This window comes from Schistocerca nitens, chromosome 11 (assembly GCF_023898315.1).
Source record: "Schistocerca nitens isolate TAMUIC-IGC-003100 chromosome 11, iqSchNite1.1, whole genome shotgun sequence".
NCBI lineage: Eukaryota > Metazoa > Arthropoda > Insecta > Orthoptera > Acrididae > Schistocerca > Schistocerca nitens.
The window spans coordinates 81,416,575-81,437,879 of NC_064624.1; the positions used below are offsets into that span (position 1 = coordinate 81,416,575).

At 40.3% G+C, this 21,305-nt stretch overlaps 1 protein-coding gene across 1 annotated transcript in view; it reads right to left on the reverse strand.

Moving 5' to 3' along the window:
- Positions 1-21,305, reverse strand: part of LOC126212934 (poly [ADP-ribose] polymerase tankyrase-1-like) — a 58,265-nt gene that overhangs the window by 7,823 nt on the left and 29,137 nt on the right. The gene's annotated exons all lie outside the window — the stretch shown is intronic.

The following is a 21,305-nucleotide window of genomic DNA, read 5'->3' on the forward strand; positions in this document are numbered from 1 at the left end:
GCTTTTCAGAGCATTCACACAAGGTTGGCGCCGGTGGCCACACCTACAACGTGCTGACATGAGCAAAGTTTCCAACTGATTTCTCAACAGCTGTTGACCGGCATGGCCTGGTGAAACGTTGTTGTGATGCGTCGTGTAAGGAGGAGGAATGCGTACCATCACGTTTTCGACTTTGATAAAGGTCGGATTGTAGCCTATCGCGATTGCGATTTATCGTATCGCGACATTGCTGCTCGCGTTGGTCCAGATCGAATGACTGTTAGCAGAATATGGAATCGGTGGGTTCACGAGAGTAATACGGAACGGCGTGCTGGATCCCAAAGGCCTCGAATCACTAGCAGTCGAGATGACAGGCATCTTATCCACATGGCTGTAACGGATCGTGCAGCCACGTCTCGATCCCTGAGTCAACAGATGGGGACGTTTGCAACACAACAACCATCTGCATTCTTCTCGAACATTTTTCATGGTAATTCTTTCAGGGTGAACTGTAGCTCTAAGTTGGCTCTGAGCACTATGGGACTCAACTGCTGAGGTCATTAGTCCCCTAGAACTTAGAACTAGTTAAACCTAACTAACCTAAGGACATCACAAACATCCATGCCCGAGGCAGGATTCGAACCTGCGACCGTAGCGGGTCTTGCGGTTCCAGACTGCAGCGCCTTTAACCGCACGGCCACTTCGGCCGGCAACCTCTAAGCATTTTGCACTTTAAACACCAAATTTATAAATAACTTTGCATTTTCCTCTCGAGCCCATCAATACTGCCTACCAAGTGATTAACCGCTGTTTTCATTTTATTTGTCTCTAACTCGTTTTTGTGGTAGTATACGCTAAGGCCAGCTTTACTTGCATAGTTATTCAATAGTGAGAGAATACTTGTATATTCAGCTTTACTCACATAATCACCATAAAATTTATTCGAGTCGGTTTTTTGTAGTATTCGCTGAGGTCAGCTTTGCTCACATTCTTATTAAGTAGTGTGAGAATACTTGTGTATTCAGGCTTGCCAAGAAGATTACTTAAATGCTTTTCTAGATATCTTTCGGTAACTACATCATGGCCATCTATAGGGTCTTTTACATTTACTGATGTCTTGCTTTTGAAGTCAATATAACCTTTCGTTATTTTGAAAACGCTGTGTAATTCCTTTCGAAATTGTACAGCCTCACCTTCGATTTTTGAAGTTACTTCTCCCAAGTCAGCTTCACTAGCAGTCGATCTTAGCTGCTTATAAAATTGCTTGATTTTTGAAGCTAATTCCTCCAAGTCAGCTTTACTAGCAGTCGATTCTACTTGCTTATCCATCTTCTCCTTGCTTTATTTTGTTCCCTAATATATCCGTTTATTATATCGAGAATGTTATCAAACGACCAGCCGTCTGTAAACAGCTTCAGAACCTGAAAACATAGGTGGCCACATATAAAGTGATGCAAATTTTGAATCCTCTCTGTATTGTAAAACAGGTTATCTTGACCTAGGTAGCTCACTAGCGCTTGTGGAATATCGCCACCGTTCGAGTCAAACACAAATTTTTCACTGCCATTTTTGAAGTAGCCATCCAGTGAGTGCCTACGTGATCAGACGTGTCTGGGTTAACAATTCCTACTTCAACTTTTGCTGATTTTTGCTGTAGTTCACTGATCGTAAAGACGCCTCTACAATTTGCAATTTTCAGTTGCTTTACTAATTTTTCTATATCAAAATTGGTTAGCAGTTGTCTATACTTTTGCATCATTTCTTTGACTTCTTTTTTTTAGGCATGATTTCATAGGCAAACTTGACCCTGCTTTTCTTTTCTCCATTTCTAGGTTGTGCCTCCTCTGTTCTGCGAACTCAGCATCTTCCTTCTGTTTTTTAGGGACAGCGCTCGTAATTGCTGCGCACCAGCGGCCACCGATCCAATTCCACCTAATGTAGCTGGAGTCGGTGACAAGAATCCGCCTTAGTGTTTACCTTCTTCTTTTGATTAGAGAGATTCGAGCGCGCACGGAGGCTTTCCGGCAGTCGTTCTTCCCGCGAACAATATGCGACTGGAACAGGAAATGGAGGTAATGACAGTGGCACGTAAAGTGCCCTCCGCCACACACCGTTGGGTGGTTTGCGGAGTATGAATGTAGATGTAATAACGAGAGAGACATGATAAGGAAGTGTATAACAGGAAAAGGATGCACGTCGCCAGTACACAGATTTCAGTACAACTACGACAAGGAGAATTTATATTCGTCCTTGTCCATAAACTACCTTGTTTAGAAATGTATCCTAGTTATGAAGCACTGCAAAATGAATACTGTGATGGAGCAGACATAAATAAAGAACCAGCTAGATCCCCGCTGCTCGCGATCAGACAGTAGGACGGTGTGTGGCGGAGGATACTTGACACATCAAGGCCATCCTGCGCTCCGCGAATGTGCCAGACTTGCTGCTGTCCATGTCGCTTCCCTCCCGCCCTCTCCCCTCCCCCCCTCCATGACGTCAGCTCTTCGGGGAAGTCCCGGCTGGTTCTGACCTTGCTCACGAGCCACGCATTACCTCCCACCACTGCCCGACGCCAGCCTGCCGCCGAGATAAGAGACTTCCTCACAGCTAGCCGGCTTACAGCGAGGGTATTTACTGCAGAGTCTACCGCAAAACGCTAGCCTGCATATACATCTATAATAGTGGAAAACAGTACGAAAATTAACATTGTCGGTCGGAATAGTTGCACACAATGCATACACAATAGTGTGATATCCAATATACTGAGAAGTACAGCCAAGTAGAATCGCATTTGACGTCAGCAGTACAGTATGATATAACAAGACATCGACGATCGACGTGGCAAAGGGTGGAACTCGGAGGGCAGAAGGGAAACAAACGTCATTAGTGCTTTTACACAGCCACTCGGAAAACATCACGCGATGAAAGAGCAAAAATTGGTGCGTGGGAAGAAATGGGACTGTCTAATCGCCAACCGCCAAGAAGCTGAATTATTCAAGGGCAGAGATCCATTACTTCGTTAGACTCGCACAGAATATGGACAGAATGGAAAATGTGGGTAAAGTAGAAAACTGTCTAAGGCATCGAAACACTTCTGCGCGGAGCAAGTGCCAAAAGCCGTTGTTATTCTCAACTTGTCGCTGATTTACAGTTGCCGGCAACTGCCAGACCTGTAGGACAAATTCTGTGAAACGACAAAAGTAGTGAGGCCGGTGGTTCAGGGCAAATCCTCTACATTCTTCGCCAAAGATGGCGCCTCCCGGAACCCTCAAATTTTTGGCTAAAAGATGGCGACCGCTTCTTTGCGGCCGCTTTTTTGCAAAAGTTCGGCACCTTCTAAATGGCAACTTTTTTGCAAAATGTTGGCGACTTTTATGTCGAGCATCTATTTTTTTTGCAGCTACTTTTTTGTTAAATCTTGACACCTCCTTAAACCCGTAACTTTTTGGCGAAAAGGTAGCGGTGACCTTTTTGGCGGCCACTTTTTTTGCAAAATTTCGGCGACTTTATGGCAGCCGTGTAAGCGGCAACTTTTTTGCAAAATATTGTCAACTTTTTATCGGCGAATTTTTAGCGGTCATTTTTTGACGAAACAGTGGCAGCCGCCTAAACGGTAACTTTTTTACAAAATGTTGGCGACGCTTTTATCGGTCGCTTTTTTGCGAGCACTTTTTTGCGGTCACTTTTTTGCAAAATTTTCGTGGCCACTTTTCTTCGGAAGCGACTTTTTTGTTAAAAACCGGAAGCCACTTTTTTTCGGAAGCAACTTTTCGTCAAAAGCCATTTTTTTCGGAAGCGATTTGTCACTTATTTCTGTGGCGAATTTTTTGCAAAATTTTGGCGGGTATTTTCAGCAAAACGTTGGCGACTTTTTAGCGCCCACTTTCTGGCGAGCGCTTTTTGGGAGCCGCTTTTTCGATGCGATTTATACCCGCCGCCGGTGAGCGGCAGCGGCAGCATCGAATGGCGAGCTGTCCTGTATGAAAATTGAATTGCATGATTGAAATATTTTTTGTACATGTATATTTAATAAATATTTTGTATTGTAATAAATATATTATATTTAATATTTTGTATTGTAATAAATATATTATATTTAATATATTATATTTAATAAATATATTGTATTGCAATAAATATATTTAATAAATATATTGTATATGTATATTTAATAAAATTGCAACGAAAGGAAATGGATTGAATAAATATACTATGCATGAACTAAAAGATGAAGCGAAAAAAACAGGCTTAAAAGGTGAGCCACAGCTGAGAAAACACCATCTTATTGACATTAATAATGCTCAAATGAATGAAAAACAACATGAAGAAGAACCTATTGAGCCAGCAACTTATTCAGATGATTAATCAAATGTGTAAATTTTTAAATCTGAACAATTATGCAACTTGTACTCAACAAATGAAACATACGCTACATTAATTGCTGATTATATCAAAAAAGAAAATCCATTCAAACGTGCCAGATGGAGAAATATATCAAGGTGGGGAAATCTGTCTGAAGATTTCATGAGAGATTTTCAAGACAAATTAGACTGGACTGAAACATCATATACTCAAGAAATGTCTGAAGATTTCATGAGAAAGTTTCAAGACAGATTAGACTGGCGTGCAGTATCTAGTAATATAACGCTGTCTGTAGATTTCATGGGAGAGTTTCAGGACAGATTGGACTGGAATCATATATCATACAATAAAACGTTGCCTGAAAATTTCATGTGCTAATTCGCAGATAGATTAAACTGGGAATATATGTCATTTCATCAAAATGCAACAGCATGGAAGCAGAAGCTGTCTGACGATTTCATTAGAGAATTCCAAGACAAATTATATTGGCATAACGTATCAAAACATGAAATGCTGTCTCTAGATTTCATGAGAGAGTTACAAGACAGATCAGACTGATTTCAAATATCAGCACATCAAAAACTATCTGAAAATTTCAGGCGAGAATTCGCAGACAGATTAGACTGGTAATTTGTGTCACTGCATCAAAAAAAGTCTGAAGATTTGATGCGAGATTTCCGAGATATATTGTTCTGGAACGGTATATCGCTTTGTGAAAAGCTGTCTGAAGGTTTTGTAATGGAATTTCAGCATAAAGTAAACTGGGAAGTAATTTTAAAATTTCCAAATCTATCTGAATCGTTCAAACAAAAGATGTTATGTCCATATGAAATACTGACCAAACAACCTGAAAATGACTGTTTTATATGCTTAACAAATGAAAGTGGTCAATTCGTGCTGACAAAACGCAAACACCTTTTTCATAAAGAATGCGTTGCCCGGTGGTTAGCGATGGAAAATAACTGTCCAATGTGCAGAACAGTTATGAAGAGAAATATTGAGTGAACATTTTGAATGGATCGAGATCCATTAAAGAAACATATGGCTAAAAGTTGTCACTAATTATTCCGTGCTTAAGATCATAAGTCAAACTCTTCTTGCCGTATAATGATGTACGCTAAAGTGTCATCAGGAATAGGCGCATTAAAAGTCTCCGACAGTTTCATGTCTGTCTTTTGAGCAGTGACGACATTCTTGCGCCTGCTCATATTGATAATGTACATTGGAAAAGGATTAATGAGAGCGCATGCACTAATTTTAGCGCCATTACTCGATTTAGTTATTTTCTTGAAATCTATGAACGCACTGCATGCCTTCAAACAAGTGCCTGGAGGATTAATGTTCCACAGTTCTTCAGGAAATATATCGTCTCGGCCATTCTCGAGATAAATATTTTGCAGCTTAACATGACCACACAACGACGAGTCTGTGTCTTCGTTTCCTTTCCTTTTGGAAAACACAAAATACAGCATGTCAAAGTCCATAGAATTATAGTAATTTGTTGTATCCATTTCAAAATTTCTTTTGCCGCTGATTCCCGCTATTTCCTGCGATTGAAGGTCAAAAACTGAAATAGGTGTTTTAGGTCGCTTAAGCATCTTTCAATTCCATTTCATAGTTTGCTTCGCGCTTTACAATAGGTGCTCGAATTTCTATATTCGTAATTGTTACTTTACCATGGTATGGTCGAGAATCTGAACAGTCAGTGCCATCATCCTTCTTTGAAAATCATCTATACAACGCGTCGCGAGGATGTGGACTTCCTACAAACGTTATCGTTGAATCTCCTTTCCACATGATTTCTTTGTAATCTTTAAAGAAACCTCCCAGCATTTTCAGCGGGTAAAGTACTTCATTTTCTTTTCTTTGCAACTTCCCGTTGTTAATGAAATTTCCCTCGAATCTTGTGCCATCGTCCAGAGAAGACGTTAGGTGATTCAAGACTGTTGAAGAAACGCCTGGAAGTTCTAGCCGGTAGATAATGTGTCCTCTTTTATTGGCAATTACGACACTCCACAGAAGACTTGAAAAATTGTCAGCTAGTTTCACATTCGATTTGCCCTCATAGGCAGGGTAATCTCAGCCGTCTTCATGTGTCGCATTAAATGTCATGTACAAGTAAGCACTATTATCAAACCAGCCGTCACCAACATTGACGTCTATTTCTACGTCTGTGTTTGGCAGGTTCAAATTATTTTTAGTCTTCGCGTTTACTGGGAAAGACTGCTACTGGTAACTTTCTATCTTGTTCATATTTATTAAACAGGAAAAAATTTTTATTGCACCATTTCCAGAAGCACAGTTAGATTCGCACCACCAAAATCTATCACAGAATCGTTTTCATCCATTACAGTGCCTTGCAGATTTTGAACTTTATCGTAAACTGGGAAAAATTACGGATATATACGAGGGTGGGTCAATTATTATCCACAAAGTAGTTGTAAAATTTTATTGTAATCAAATAGGAAACTTACAAGAAATCATATTTCGACATAGTCTCCTTGCGTTTCAATGCGCTTGGTCCATCGTTGTACAAGCTTCCTCATGCCCTCATAAAAGAAGGTTCTCGGTTGTGCTGCGGCTCAGGAATGCACCGCTTCTTTCACTGCTTCGTCCGAGACAAATCGACGGCCCTTTAATGCCTGTTTGAGTGGACCAAACAAGTGATAGATCGGGAGTATATGGAGGATGATTCAGTACTTCAAATTTGAGTTTCTAGAGCGTTTCAGTATGCGGACGGGCTTTGTCGTGCAACAACACACCTTCTGACAGCAATCCTCGGCGTTTGCTTCGAATTGCAGGCTTTAGCCTGGCAGTAAGCATCTCACTGTAACGTACACTCTTTATTGTTGTGTCCCTTTCCCTATAATGTTCCACTACTCGACCTTGTCCGTCCCTAAAAACTGTAAGCATTAGTTTTCCTGCGGACAGTTGGGTCTTGAACTTTTCTTGCACGGAGAATTTGGATGTTTCCATTCCATACTCAGCCGTTTACTCTCCGGCTCGTAGTGATGGATCTATGTTTCGTCACCAGTAATGATCCTATCTAAGAATTTGTCCCCTTCGTTACCACAGCGATCCAAATGTTTTTTTCGCAGATGTCCAAGCGCGTTTGTTTATGCAACTGTGTGAATTGTTTTGGGACCCATCTTGCACAAACCTTATGAAACCCAAGTCTGTTGTGGATGATTTCGTAAGCAGAACCGTAACTAATTTGCAGACGATGTGCCACTTCGTCAATAGTTAGTCGTCTGTCTAAGAGAATCATTTCACGTGAACGCTCAATTTGTGGAGGTAAACGGTCGTCTGACTCCTTCATCGTGCGTAACACTTGTGCGACCATTTCGGAATTTTTCAATCCATTCGTAGACACTCTGTTGTGGCAAAACACTGTTCCCGTACTGTACCGAAAGTCTGCGATGAGTTTCAGCCCCTGCTACGCCTTCCGACCACAAGAAACGGATCACTGAACGTTGCTCTTCTTCGGTACAGACAGACAGCGGAGCAGCCATGATTAACACGGCAGCGATAAAGAAACTAACCTAGCAGCTTGAAAATTGCAAAGATGTAACAACAAATAAACAAAGCACGCGTCATCAACGAAAAACGACAGTACTACCAAAATAAACAAAAATATACCTAAATTGCGGATAACAATTGACTTACGCTCGTAATAAGACTGCCAAACTGCAAATGACCAGCTAGTTCCAGCAACTTTGGCTTAAATGAAGCGATAATGTTCATTTCCCTGTGAAAATGATCAGAGTCCTTTACAAACATGGCGTCTGCTAAATTAAAATGGAATTAGGTTTTACCGAAAGGACTGATTTTCGACAGTGTGCTGCAACAGCGTTTACTGCGAGCTCCACAGTTTGATTCTCCGCAAAACCCGACAACTGCCCAATACTGAGCTCTCTGTCAAAATACAGCGTATGGCGTGTGCTCTGAATTTCGACTCTGTCGAGCGTACTGTTTGGCTTAATCTTTATATTATCAGCATTGAATGCCTGCTGACTCTGTATATATTTCTCTAAATTATCTAGACTGTACTCGTCTGTGGGAACAGTCAACGTATTAATGACACCGTCTTCCTCAAAGTGTAGTCCGTTGTTTCTACATGTAACATTTGGAGTTAAAAATGTCGAGTAAAAACCAACCAATCCTATTTTTGTAAACGCACTTCGTATAGGCATATTCAGCCTTTTTTTAAAAGTCGAAACTCTGTTCATGTATTATTATAAAAAATGACGACTGATTGGGAGCCATAAACCAGAATTCGTGAAAAAAAAAACCAGAGAAAGAAACATGGTAAACTTTCACCTAATTCTACTCGACGTGCAATAATAGGCAAAAGTGGATTTGGGAAGACAACGTTAACGATTGAAAATAATAGCGCCAGGATGGTTGAACTGGAAAAAAATTACCCACCTGTGTGTTTACTCTAGAAGTTTAGATCAGCTGAAATATCAAGAATTTATAAAAGCGTGTTAAAAAATGGAAGACAAATACAAAAAAAAATTGCTACTTTTATCAAAAACACTGATAAAATTATTCCACTAGATGAATGTGAACATAATTCAGTTGTTTTTGACGACTTCGTTCTTGAAATTCATGATACAGTCAGGAAATACTTTAGGACACAAACGTGCTCAAAAATTCACAAGCAGTTGGTGAGAGATAACCTTAATTTTTTCAACATTTTTCGGCAAGATGACACAAATTTAAATCTCATCTATGACGAATTTGTGGGTGGAGATTGGAAGTGGAATGACTTTAGAGAAATTTTGCAGCAAAATCTTGGAACGAGGATTTTCACTTTATAACTATCGATATTACTCTGAAAGCGAATTAAGGCAAAAACAGAGATAAAATTAAAACGTTTGTCAGATTTCTATGGATCAAGATCCATTTACCCAACTGTTTACCCAACTATTGTCTGAGCTACCAAAACTTAGCCACTTCGCATAAATTTTATCACCTTCCTTTTTAATCGCTTTTTCCACGAGATAAACAGGTATTTCGTCTTCCGTAATTCCTGCTCATAGAAGCTTCCTTCAATTTCGTAGCCACTCATATCCTTCAGCTTATATGTAGGTGGTTTTGTGTTGCTGATATCAACGACTTCAAATAATTCAGTAGACCAATTTGCTGTATAACCTTTCTCGAACAAACCCCTCACTTCGCTGATTCTCATTTTGTCACCTGGCGCGTACTTGGGTGGTTCACCTCAGAGTTCAAGCGTTTTTTTCCCCCGTAGCAAATCAGTTACATCTACAGGTTTCACGCCTATTGAGCTATGTACACTGTTGTTGTATTTGTGTATCAACTTTGGTAGTAGGTCGACCCACCTGTAAATACCTTGAAGTGCAAACTGTTCCCACATTTTTTCCTTGATTGTTCTGTTAAACCGCTCGACGACTGACGCCTTCATCTCTGAAAAAGTAGAGTAGTGATTTATCTTTTCAAGCTTCATCAACTCTCTAAAGTGTTTGTTGTAGAATTCTTTGCCGTTATCTGTATGCAAATTTTTCGTCTTCCTTTCTGTCAATATATATTTGAAAGATTTATCTTTAACAGGTATCGCCCAAGCAAATTTTGAAAACGCGTCTATCACAGTCAACAAATGCTGCATATTTTTATTGATTTTGGATATGTTCTTTAGGTTACCAGAATTCATCTCAACTAAGTCAGCTTGTCGTCGTCTGTACCAAATGCTGTAACGGCTTTCCTTGGGAAGTTCTTTCTCACCAGTTTGTGTAGCTCGTCCACAGTTTCTTCACGAATATTCAGTCGACCACTTCACCGTTTTTCACAAACTTGCTCTTCTCACTCTTACATTCTGCACAATTTCCCTCGATTCTTCTCGAACATTTTTTGTGGTAACTATGAGGGTGAACTGTAGCTGTAAGAATTTTGCATTTTAAACACCAAATTTATAATTAACTTTGCATTTTCCTCTCGAGCCCATCAATACTGCCTAACAAGTGATTAACCGTTGTTTTCATTTTATTTGTCTCTAACTCGTTTTTGTAGTAGTATACGCTAAGGTCAGCTTTACTTGCATAGTTATTCAATAGTGAGAGAATACTTGTATATTCAGCTTTACTCACATAATCACCGTAAAATTTCTTCAAGTTGGTTTTTTTGTAGTATTCGCTGAGGTCAGCTTTGCTCACATTCTTATTAAGTAGCGTGAGAATACTTGTGTATTCAGGCTTGCCAAGAAGATTACTTAATTGCTTTTCTAGATATCTTTCGGTAACTACATCATGGCCATATATAGGGTCTTTTACATTTACTAATCTCCTGCTTTTGAAGTCAATATAATCTTTCGTTATTTTGAAAACGCTGTGTAATTCCTTTCGAAATTGTACAGCCTCACCTTCGATTTTTGAAGTTACTTCTCCCAAGTCAGCTTCACTAGCAGTCGATCTTAGCTGCTTATAAAATTGCTTGATTTTTGAAGCTAATTCCTCCAAGTCAGCTTTACTAGCAGTCGATTCTACTTGCTTATCCATCTTCTCCTTGCTTTATTTTGTTCCCTAATATATCCGTTTATTATATCGAGAATGTTATCAAACGACCAGCCGTCTGTAAACAGCTTCAGAACCTGAAAACATAGGTGGCCACATATAAAGTGATGCAAATTTTGAATCCTCTCTGTATTGTAAAACAGGTTATCTTGACCTAGGTAGTTCACTAGCGCTTGTGGAATATCGCCACCGTTCGAGTCAAACACAAATTTTTCACTGCCATTTTTGAAGTAGCAATCCAGTGAGTGCCTACGTGATCAGACGTGTCTAGGTTAACAATTCCTGCTTCAACTATTGCTGATTTTTGCTGTAGTTCACTGATCGTAAAGACGCCTCTACAATTTGCAATTTTCAGTTGCTTTACTAATTTTTCTATATCAAAGTTGGTTAGCAGATGTCTATACTTTTGCATCATTTCTTTGACTTCTTTTTTTTTTAGGCATGATTTCATAGGCAAACTTGACCCTGCTTTTCTTTTCTCCATTTCTAGGTTGTGCCTCCTCTGTTCTGCGAACTCAGCATCTTCCTTCTGTTTTTTATGGACAGCGCTCGTAATTGCTGCGCACCAACCGCCAACGATCCAATTCCGCCTAATGTAGCTAGAATCGGTGACAAGAATCCGCCTTAGTGTTTACCTTCTTCTTTTGCTGTAAGATATTCAAGTAATTTTTTCACAGCAGGAATAGATAAAGTTATGAGTAAACTGCCGCCTTTTTTTAATTTGACTGGCTTTCTGTTTCACCTGTGTTTCAGTGAGAAAATTACCAAGAAAGCCGTGACTTTTCAGTTCGTCGTTGGAAAGCCTTAGCTTAAATAGCTTTGGCTTTTGGCTTGCCGCTAGATGACCCATTAAAATCAATACTAAATTCTTTCAGTTATTAACAGGAGAAAAAAATTATAATGTCCAACCATTATCGTCCACTAACCCATGTCTAATTCTCTATTTCCTACATTGTCGCCACATCAGAAATCGGTAGCTAAGGTAGAATATTCAAAATTTCTAGGTGTATGCATTGATGAGGAGTCGAACTGGAAAAAACACACTGAGGATCTGCTGAAACGTTTGAGTTTAGCTACTTATGTTATTAGGGTCATTGCAAATTTTGGCGATATACATCTCAGTACGTTCTCGCTTCCCACGCCCGGGTTCCCGGGTTCGATTCCCGGCGGGGTTAGGGATTTTCTCTGCCTCGTGATGACTGGGTGTTGTGTGCTGTCCTTAGGTTAGTTAGGTTTAAGTAGTTCTAAGTTCTAGGGGACTGATGACCATAGATGTTTAGTCCCATAGTGCTCAGAGCCATTTTAACCATTTTTTAACATCTCATTAAATTAGCTTACCACGTCTATTTTCAATCTCTGCTTTCGTATGGCATCATATTCTGGGGTAACTCATCATTGAGTAAAATAGTGTTCATTGCACAAAAGCGTGTAATCAGAATAATTGCTGGAGATCATCCAAGATCATCCTGCAGACACTTATCTTCACTGTAGCCTCACTATATATATATATATATATATATATATATATATATATATATATATATATATATATATATATATATATATATATATATATATTCACTTACGAAATTTGTTAACAATCCGAACGAATTCAAAAGCAGTGTACATGGCTACAACACTAGCAGAAAGGATGATCTTCACTACTCAAGGTTACTCAAGGTTAAATCTAACTTTGGCTCAGAAGGGGATAAATTATGCTGCCACAAAAGCTTTGGTCACTTACCTAATAGCGTCAAAAGTCTGACAGATAGCCATATAGCATTAAAAAGGAAATTAAAAGAATTTCTTAATGGCAACTCCTCCTACTCATTAGACGAATTTTTGGATATAGTAAGTGGGTAATTTCCCCAACCCCCCCAAAAAAAGAAATTGAAAATATTAAGTGTCATGTAATATTTTGTGTAATGTAATATCTTGTATAGACACCTTCCATTAACCTGACACGTTCCACGTCATTACGAAGTGCCGTATTCATGATCTATATGGAACAAGTACTAATCCAATCTAATCAACAGCAGTAGAAGCTAATCTTTAGCCTAGCGATGCAACATTGCTGAAAATTCTCTCTTTTTGCTGCCTTCTGCAATTCTATATCTACTTGATGCCTATTTTCCAGATCTTCATGGTCTCTGTACGCAATGTCATGTCTCTTGCAAGCTTCATCTAAAGGATTAATTCCTACAACTCCAAGTGCTAATCTTTCATCTAGTTTAGTAAAAGGCCCGCAAAATTTCATGCCTGGTAGGTGCAAGGCATTGGTAGATTATTCAAGATTTATTGACTAGGCCTTTACCATGCTTTTCTGACTCCCAGAACGTGTGACGGAGATGATTCAGAAAACTAATCAAGTACGAAATTCCCCTCGAATTTTTCACTATGACGTCGTTAAATTTACTTGTGAGCATTTTCGTCATATCTACATTTTCTTTATGGTAACTATTATTTCCTGCATTCTCTTCACCGCAAATCACCATCAGCCGGTCAATTAAATCTCTGACGTCATTCATCCAAACATACTCTACAGGTTTTGCTCTATATCTTTTTACAAAACCCATTTCTCCTTAGCTGCTGCCTGGTGACTTTGACGTCGAATTGCTACGTACTCTTATTAATGACTGCCATATTGGGTTAATGATGCTGTTGTACTTTTCGTAGCCGACTTGGACCATTGTGGTGAAATACTGCCTTCGTTTCTTTCAACATAGTTGTATATGCTTCAAGGTCATCAGGCACGTATTCGAATGATAGGTTCTTTCGAGTTAGCATTTCATCAATCCATCGCTGGCATTGAAAGCGTTATCTTTGTCAGAAACAGTGTCGTTGTGAAACGCGTTACTTCCGAATCGCCTATGTATTGCTTTCCATGGTCAAATCTTAAGCCAAATACTGTATCACGGAGAACGGCAAGTATTTTGATACTTTCGGTCCGAGATATGTTGTCGAGTAGTCTGTAACAGCCTTCGTCTTCTCCCGTTCTTCTTCCTCAATTTGCTGAAGCATAGGATCAAGTCTCTTACGCGTCTCTGACGTGATCGGTTCATCACCGACAAAATCTTCTTTCAAAAGATAATTCCTTAGGTGTAGGCGGTATAGGAAACATATCGTCATAATTCCCTTCGTAAGGATGTAGCTGTTTATCAACCTCTCGATTTTTCGCTACAGCACCGAAAACTTCTTTCCCTAAAGCATCCAGTTTGTGGATAACTGGCTCGTCTTCTTTCTTATACTTCTCGTATTCTGTTGTCGGTTTCATCTTCCACTCTTTGAACTGACTTTTCAGCTGTTGGAACTTCTTCCTGTTCTTCTTTGCTTCTTTAACAAGCGTTTGATTGTGCTTTGCAACCATCTTTGTTTAAGGAGAAAATTTAAAAGATGCGCGTTTACGTCTCACGTCTCACGTTTTACGTTTACGTCTCACGTCTCACTATTTTGCGGGTCTCGACTATAATGGTGGACCAATCGTTGATGTTCTTATATTCACACTATATCACTCCAATATACGAAGCATGTTAGCACTTGATGTAGAGAATTGGGTTGGCGCCATTAAATTGTATTGTAGTTGTTGCTGCTGCTGCTGCTGGCTGGTTCACTGCTGTATCTTGATGTTACTGTAGGCTCTATATGTATTCGTCTGGGGGTAAAAAGATGAGGTCCCGTGTTGTTGATGTGCTTGTTGATAAATAATGAACGACAGAATAAGTGAACAACTATTTATTGGTATGGTAGCCATCTTAACTCCGCCGACCACCCAAAGACGTTGTCACAGTGCAGAGTAACACTTCTTTTACAACATCTTTGGACTGTTTTTCCACATAAGATAATAACATACACACTTTACAAAAGTTCTGTCAAGACTGAGCTGACGAGGCTTCTAGCTGCTTGTATTTATAACCTCGTCAAAGAACGACTAAGAAGAGACGTGGTTTATAAGTCAGGCATCCATCTGCTGTCGTAAGTTGTGCAAAAGAGTTATTAATTTACATCGAGTGACATAATTTAATAGGTCATTAAAATGACAGACAGATTTGTCAACCTGTCAGAACAATTCTTTTGTTGCAAAAAGGCCGTTTTTCAAAGGTACATCTATTGACTTCTCTCATTTGCATACATAAGTAAATAACGTGCATTATTAAAAATTACAGTGGTTCTCGTTTAAAATAGATGTGTTTACATGAATAGTGAGTGAAAATAGTCCTAGTGAATAAATAGGTTTCACTGGATAATTTTTATTTAAGGAGATCCAAAATACGTAAGTTGACAAATATTATTCGTATTTCATATTAATTATTTCAGTTGAATATAGTGCTTTTACATAATGACATCTGCTGTATCAGTGTTCAAGTGATGTTACTTTTGTGTGGGTCAGTTATTAATTATATTTTAATGGATTGACTGTTTATGTAGGCATGTTAACATTGCTAACATACACAATTACTTTTCTATTATCATAATTGCTAGTTAAACTTGTTGAATTAGGAGGGTATCGCATACTTGGTTATAATAAAGCCTTTAATAGATTACGTTACACGCCCATCACAAAAATGCAGGCACACACGTGGACGACACATTAATGTTATTGCAACGTGTCCCTCTTTCCGTCGAAACGACGTGTGGATGGTGCAATGCGTTTGCAATTTAGTATGACGCGTGTGTCCCTCTTTCCGTCGTTTCGACGGATGGATAGCACTCACTACGTTTCATGTTTACTGTAATTTTTATTGCTGATAAATTCAGCATTCTGTTACACGAGGATCATTTAGTAATTAAAGAGAGAAATTGGTCTGGGGAAAAAACTGTTAGTAGGGCAAATTTGGTACTTTTTTGGCTTTAAGTTGGCACAACTGGGATGAACCCTGATGAGCTCATGTATGAACATTGTTTTGTTTACAGCCTCAAAAATGCATTTCAAGACGGCAAGTCCGCTTGAAACGTCCACATTAGCTGAAAAACATTCTGTTATTCGTTTTTTACTTTCTGAGGGCGAGAAACCGGTGAATATATACTGTAGAGTGTCTAAGGGGTATTTTGAAGGTTGTATGAAGCGTGCAAATTTTTACAAATGGGTAGAGCAGTTCAGAAATGGTCGCGACCAGTGGTAGCACACTGGACTCGCATTCGGGAAGACGACGGTTCAATCCCGCGTCCGGCCATCCTGATTTAGGTTTTCCGTGATTTCCCTAAATCGCTCCAGGCAAATGCTGGGATGGTTCCTTTGAAAGGGCACGGCCGACTTCCTTCCCCATCCTTCCCTAATCCGATGAGAGCGATGACCTCGCAGTTTGGTCTCTTCCTCCAAACAATCCAACAATCCAAATGGTCGCGACTCTGACGAACACCGTTCTGGCCGACCAGTTGCAGTTTCAACTCCCTCACTTGAAAGTCGAATTGATGACATTATTCGTGCCGACAGCCGTGTGACTGTGAAAGTGATAAGTGATGAGGTTCAAGTTAGTACTGGTACAGTTCATAACATTATATGTAACAAGCTGAAGTACTGCAAAACATGTGCAAGATGGTTCCCAAAGGAAACAAGGTTGAGAGTGTGCACAGAACTAAAGGAACGTTATGAAAGAGAAGGTGAGCACTTCCTCGACAAAGTTTTTATCGTGATGAAACTTGGGTTCGCTAGTGTGAGCCAGAATCAAAAAGACGAAGCATGGAGTGGAAGGACACCAAGCATCAGCAGGAAAAGTAATGCTGACGGTGGTTTGGGATGCTGAAGGTCCAGCTTTTTGTGATTATCTCGAAGAGTGGCGTTCAATGAACAGCCAGTACTCCTCGGATTTGCTTTCAAACAAGGTGGAGAGACGTCGTGGATCTCAGAGGAGAGGTGTGATTCTCCAACAAGACAACGCACGTCCTCATATTGCTCAACTAACCCGTGAAACCACCGACAAAATGGGCTGGGAAGTACTGCCTCATCCTCTTTACAGTCCTGAGTTAGCAGCTAGTGATTGCCATTTGTTTGGTGCACTGAAGGAGGCATTACGTGGGATGAGGTTCCAGGACAACGATGACGTGAAAATGTTTTTGGGAAATTGGTTAAAAAATCAAGATAAAGAGTTCTTTGCAGGCGGAATAAAAAAGCTTGAAGCCCGTTGGAACAAGTGCTTTAATGTTCAAGGGGATTATGATGAAAAGCAGAAAAAAAGTATTGTTTTGTAAATATAAACGCTTTTATCTCCAGACCAATTTGTCTCGAATGACCCTCGTATCTGTCTGGTAAAAGAATCTTACACTCGCCATCGAGCTCTAGAGATGTTTTATATCCGATTCTTGTGTTTACGCTGCTGGCGTTTATACTTTTGTATGAACGTCCTTCTTCTAACTCGCTAAGCCTTTTAAGACACACTGGCACGTTCACGTTATTGAGGTTCGTCTTCAACTGATTTCGTTACACTTTTACTATATATATACAGGGTGTTACAAAAAGGTACGGCCAAACTTTCAGGAAACATTCCTCACACACAAAGAAAGAAAATATGTTATGTGGACATGTGTCCGTAAACGCTTACTTTCCATGTTAGAGCTCATTTTATTACTTCTCTTCAAATCACATTAATCATGGAATGGAAACACACAGCAACAGAACGTACCAGCGTGACTTCAAACACTTTGTTACAGGAAATGTTCAAAATGTCCTCCGTTAGCGAGGATACGTGCATCCACACTCCGTCGCACGGAATCCCTGATGCGCTGATGCAGCCCTGGAGAATGGCGTATTGTATCACAGCCGTCCACAATACGAGCACGAAGAGTCTCTACATTTGGTACCGGGGTTGCGTGGACGAGAGCTTTCAAATGCCCCCATAAATGAAAGTCGAGAGGGTTGGGGTCAGGAGAGCGTGGAGGCCACGGAATTGGTCCGCCTCTACCAATCCGTCGGTCACCGAATCTGTTGTTGAGAAGCGTACGAACACTTCGACTGAAATGTGCAGGAGCTCCATCGTGCATGAACCACATGTTTTGTCGTACTTGTAAAGGCACATGTTCTAGCAGCACAGTATGAAATCATGGCGGTGAATCGAGGAAGTACAGTACATACTGACGAAACTAAAATGAGCTCTAACATGGAAATTAAGCGTTTCCGGACACATGTCCACGTAACATCTTTTCATTATTTGTGTGTGAGGAATGTTTCCTGAAAGTTTGGCCGTACCTCTTTGGAACACCCTCTATATGGATTTATCGGTTCTAGTTACACGACAGTATTCTTTAAAAGTCTTCATTATTGTCTTGAATGAAAAAGATGGTTTTGGGCAATTTATACAAAATTATGACAGTTCAGATTTACCTGCTCTCACTAGAACGTTCGAGAATTCATTGTGTTCGTAGAAAACGCCGTCCCTGAAGAAGTGCAACATGCCGTTCATGTATCTAAATATAGTATAAGGCCGACGGTATGCCAGGACAACATTTACTGATAACGCTATAGACCTTTACTCTAAAGCTGCATTCGTCTATTTCTGCACAGTATACATCGTCAAAAAAAAAAAAAAAAAAAAAAAAAAACTTTCTGCCTGAATAAGTGTGTAACGCTGCGTAGACGACAGAGTTTTGCCGCAGGCCTATATCAGACACTTTTTTAGGGTAGCCAGCTTCTAGCGCTAAACTCGTCACTTGAATCACGAGTGTCATGCTATTAACAATCAACACGACTTGGCCTGAAGGCCTCTGATAAACAGCTGATATATTTTTGAAATTCTGCAGGTTTAGTAGCAGCCTGCTCGTCATTATTAATAAGAGCGTTCATCCAAATCCTTCTTCCATGGAAAATGTACAAGAATTCGTTCACAATAACACAACTTGAGAAGGGAGTGAGACAGGGTTGTAGCCTCTCCCCGATGTTATTCAATCTGTATATTGAGCAAGCAGTAAAGGAAACAAAAGAAAAATTTGGAGTAGGTATTAAAATCCAGGGAGAAGAAATAAAAACTTTGTAATTCTGTAAGAGACGGCAAAGGACTTGGAAGAGCAGTTGAACGGAATAGACAGTGTCTTGAAACGAGGATACAAGATGAACATCAACAAAAGCAAAACGAGGATAATGGAAAGTAGTCGAATTAAGTCGGGTGATGCTGAGAGATTAGGAAATGAGACACTTATAGTAGTAAAGGAGTTTTGCTATTTGGGGAGCAAAATAACTGATGATGGTCGAAGTAGAGAGGATATAAAATGTAGACTGGCAATGGCAAAGAAAGCGTTTCTGAAGAAGACAAATTTGCTGACATCGAATATAGGTTTAAGTGTCAGGAAGTCGTCTCTGAAAGTATTTGTATGGAGTGTAGCCATGTATGGAAGTGAAACATGGACGATAAATAGTTTGGACAAGAAGAGAATAGAAGCTTTCGAAATGTGGTGCTACAGAAGAATGTTGAAGATTAGGTGGGTAGATCACGTAACTAATGAGGAGGTATTCAATAGGATTGGGGAGAAGTTTGTGGCACAACTTGACTAGAAGAAGGGATCGGTTGGTAGGACATGTTCTGAGGCATCAAGGGATCACCAATTTAGTATTGGAGGGCAGCGTGGAGGGTAAAAATCGTAGAGGGAGACCAAGAGATGGATACACTAAACAGATTCAGAAGGATGTAGGCTGCAGTAGGTATTGGGAGATGAAGGAGCTTGCACAGGATAGAGTAGCATGGAGAGCTGCATAAAACCAGTCTCAGGACTGAAGACCACAACAACAACAACAACAACACAACTTCCAAACTGCTTGATTTTGGTTCTTTTTCAGGCGCTGCTGGCGTCGGCGGCTGTGTAGGCTCACAATCAGCAAGAGCAGCAAGTTTCCCGTATAAACTTTGAATGCCGCGTATATCATCTTCAGATAGCTGCATGATGGTGTTGTAGAGCGCGTACATCATTGACTCAGCGACGTCGGAATGGGCAAAACCTAGCGTGTGGCCATTTTCGTGAACCAAGACAGCGATCAAGTTTGTTTGTCAAGAAGGCGTATTATTGTCCACTTCCATGTGCTAGTATTCATCCTGACCACCATGACTTTCAATAGGGTCGTTGTACAAATTAGGGTAATCTGCAACAGCCAGTATGCGACCTCTCCCGTCAAAACTTCGTTGGCAGAATTGCAGCACTGAATTTTGGCTTCTGTGAGCTCCTCTCTTGTTCTAAATGACAGTATCAGGATTTCGGTTGCTGTTATCAAAAGTAAGCTCTGTGTGGTGCTGCCACATTTTAAAAGCTGCTTCAGCTGCTTGCAACATTTTTCTTGTGGCGAGACAGTAATGCCATTTTACATTCTTCATGTTCCATTTGTAGATGTGTGTAGTAAAGCTCAAAACGTTATTTTCCGCGCCACATCTTGGTTTCTCCTTTAACTGCGAAGTTTCGTCAGTCAGCTCGCCATTAGCTACTAGATTATATATCTGTCGAAATAACGTAAGTGCTTCTTTGAACGCTTCTTCACTCAATTTAGAAAGCTGATCTTCTTGGGCAGCCAAACAACCAAATTTGTGCAAGTACTTTATTGCTGCTTCATCTAGAGCAGATATTAATAAGATTACAAATATTGAAACTACAATTATTCTGTTCATGGAAAAATTTTTATTGTTATTTTTTATTCAAGTCAATTTTCATGGATGTCTGCATCCAAATATATAGAGTATGTGTTCAAAAGCATCTGGACACCTGGCTGAAAATGACTTGCAAGTTCGTGGCATCGGTAATGTTGGAATCCAATATGGTGTTGGCCCACTCTTAGCCTTGATGACAGCTTCCAATCTCGCAGGCTACGTTCAGTCAGGTGCTGGAAGGTTTCTTGGGGAATGGCGGCCCATTCTTCACAGAATGCTGCACTGAGGAGAGGTATCGATATCAGTCGGTGAGGCCTGGCACGAAGTCGGCGTTCCAAAACATCCCAAAAGTGTTCTGTAGGATTCAGGTCAGGACTCTGTGCAGGCCAGTCCATTACAGGGACGTTATTGTCGTGTAACCACTCCGCCACAGGCCGTGGATCACAGACAGGTGCTCGATCGCATTGAAAGGTGCAATCGCCACCCCCGAATTGCTCTTCAACAGTGGGAAGCAACACAATACTTAAAACATCAATGTAGGCCTGTGCTGTGATAGTGCCACATAAAACGACAAGGGGTGCAAACCCCTGCATGGAAAACACGACCACACCATAACACCACCGCCTCCGGATTTTACTGTTGGCGCTATACACGCTGGTAGATGGCGTTCACATCCTGCAATCGGACCGCCACATTGTGTATCGTGATTCGTCTCTCCACATAACGTTTTTCCACAATTCAGTCGTCCAATGTTTACGCTCCTAGTCTGGAGCCGCGCGACCGCTACGGTCGCAGGTTCGAATTCTGCCTCGAGCATGGATGTATGTGATGTCCTTAGGTTAGTTAGGTTTAAGTAGTTTTAAGTTTTAGGGGA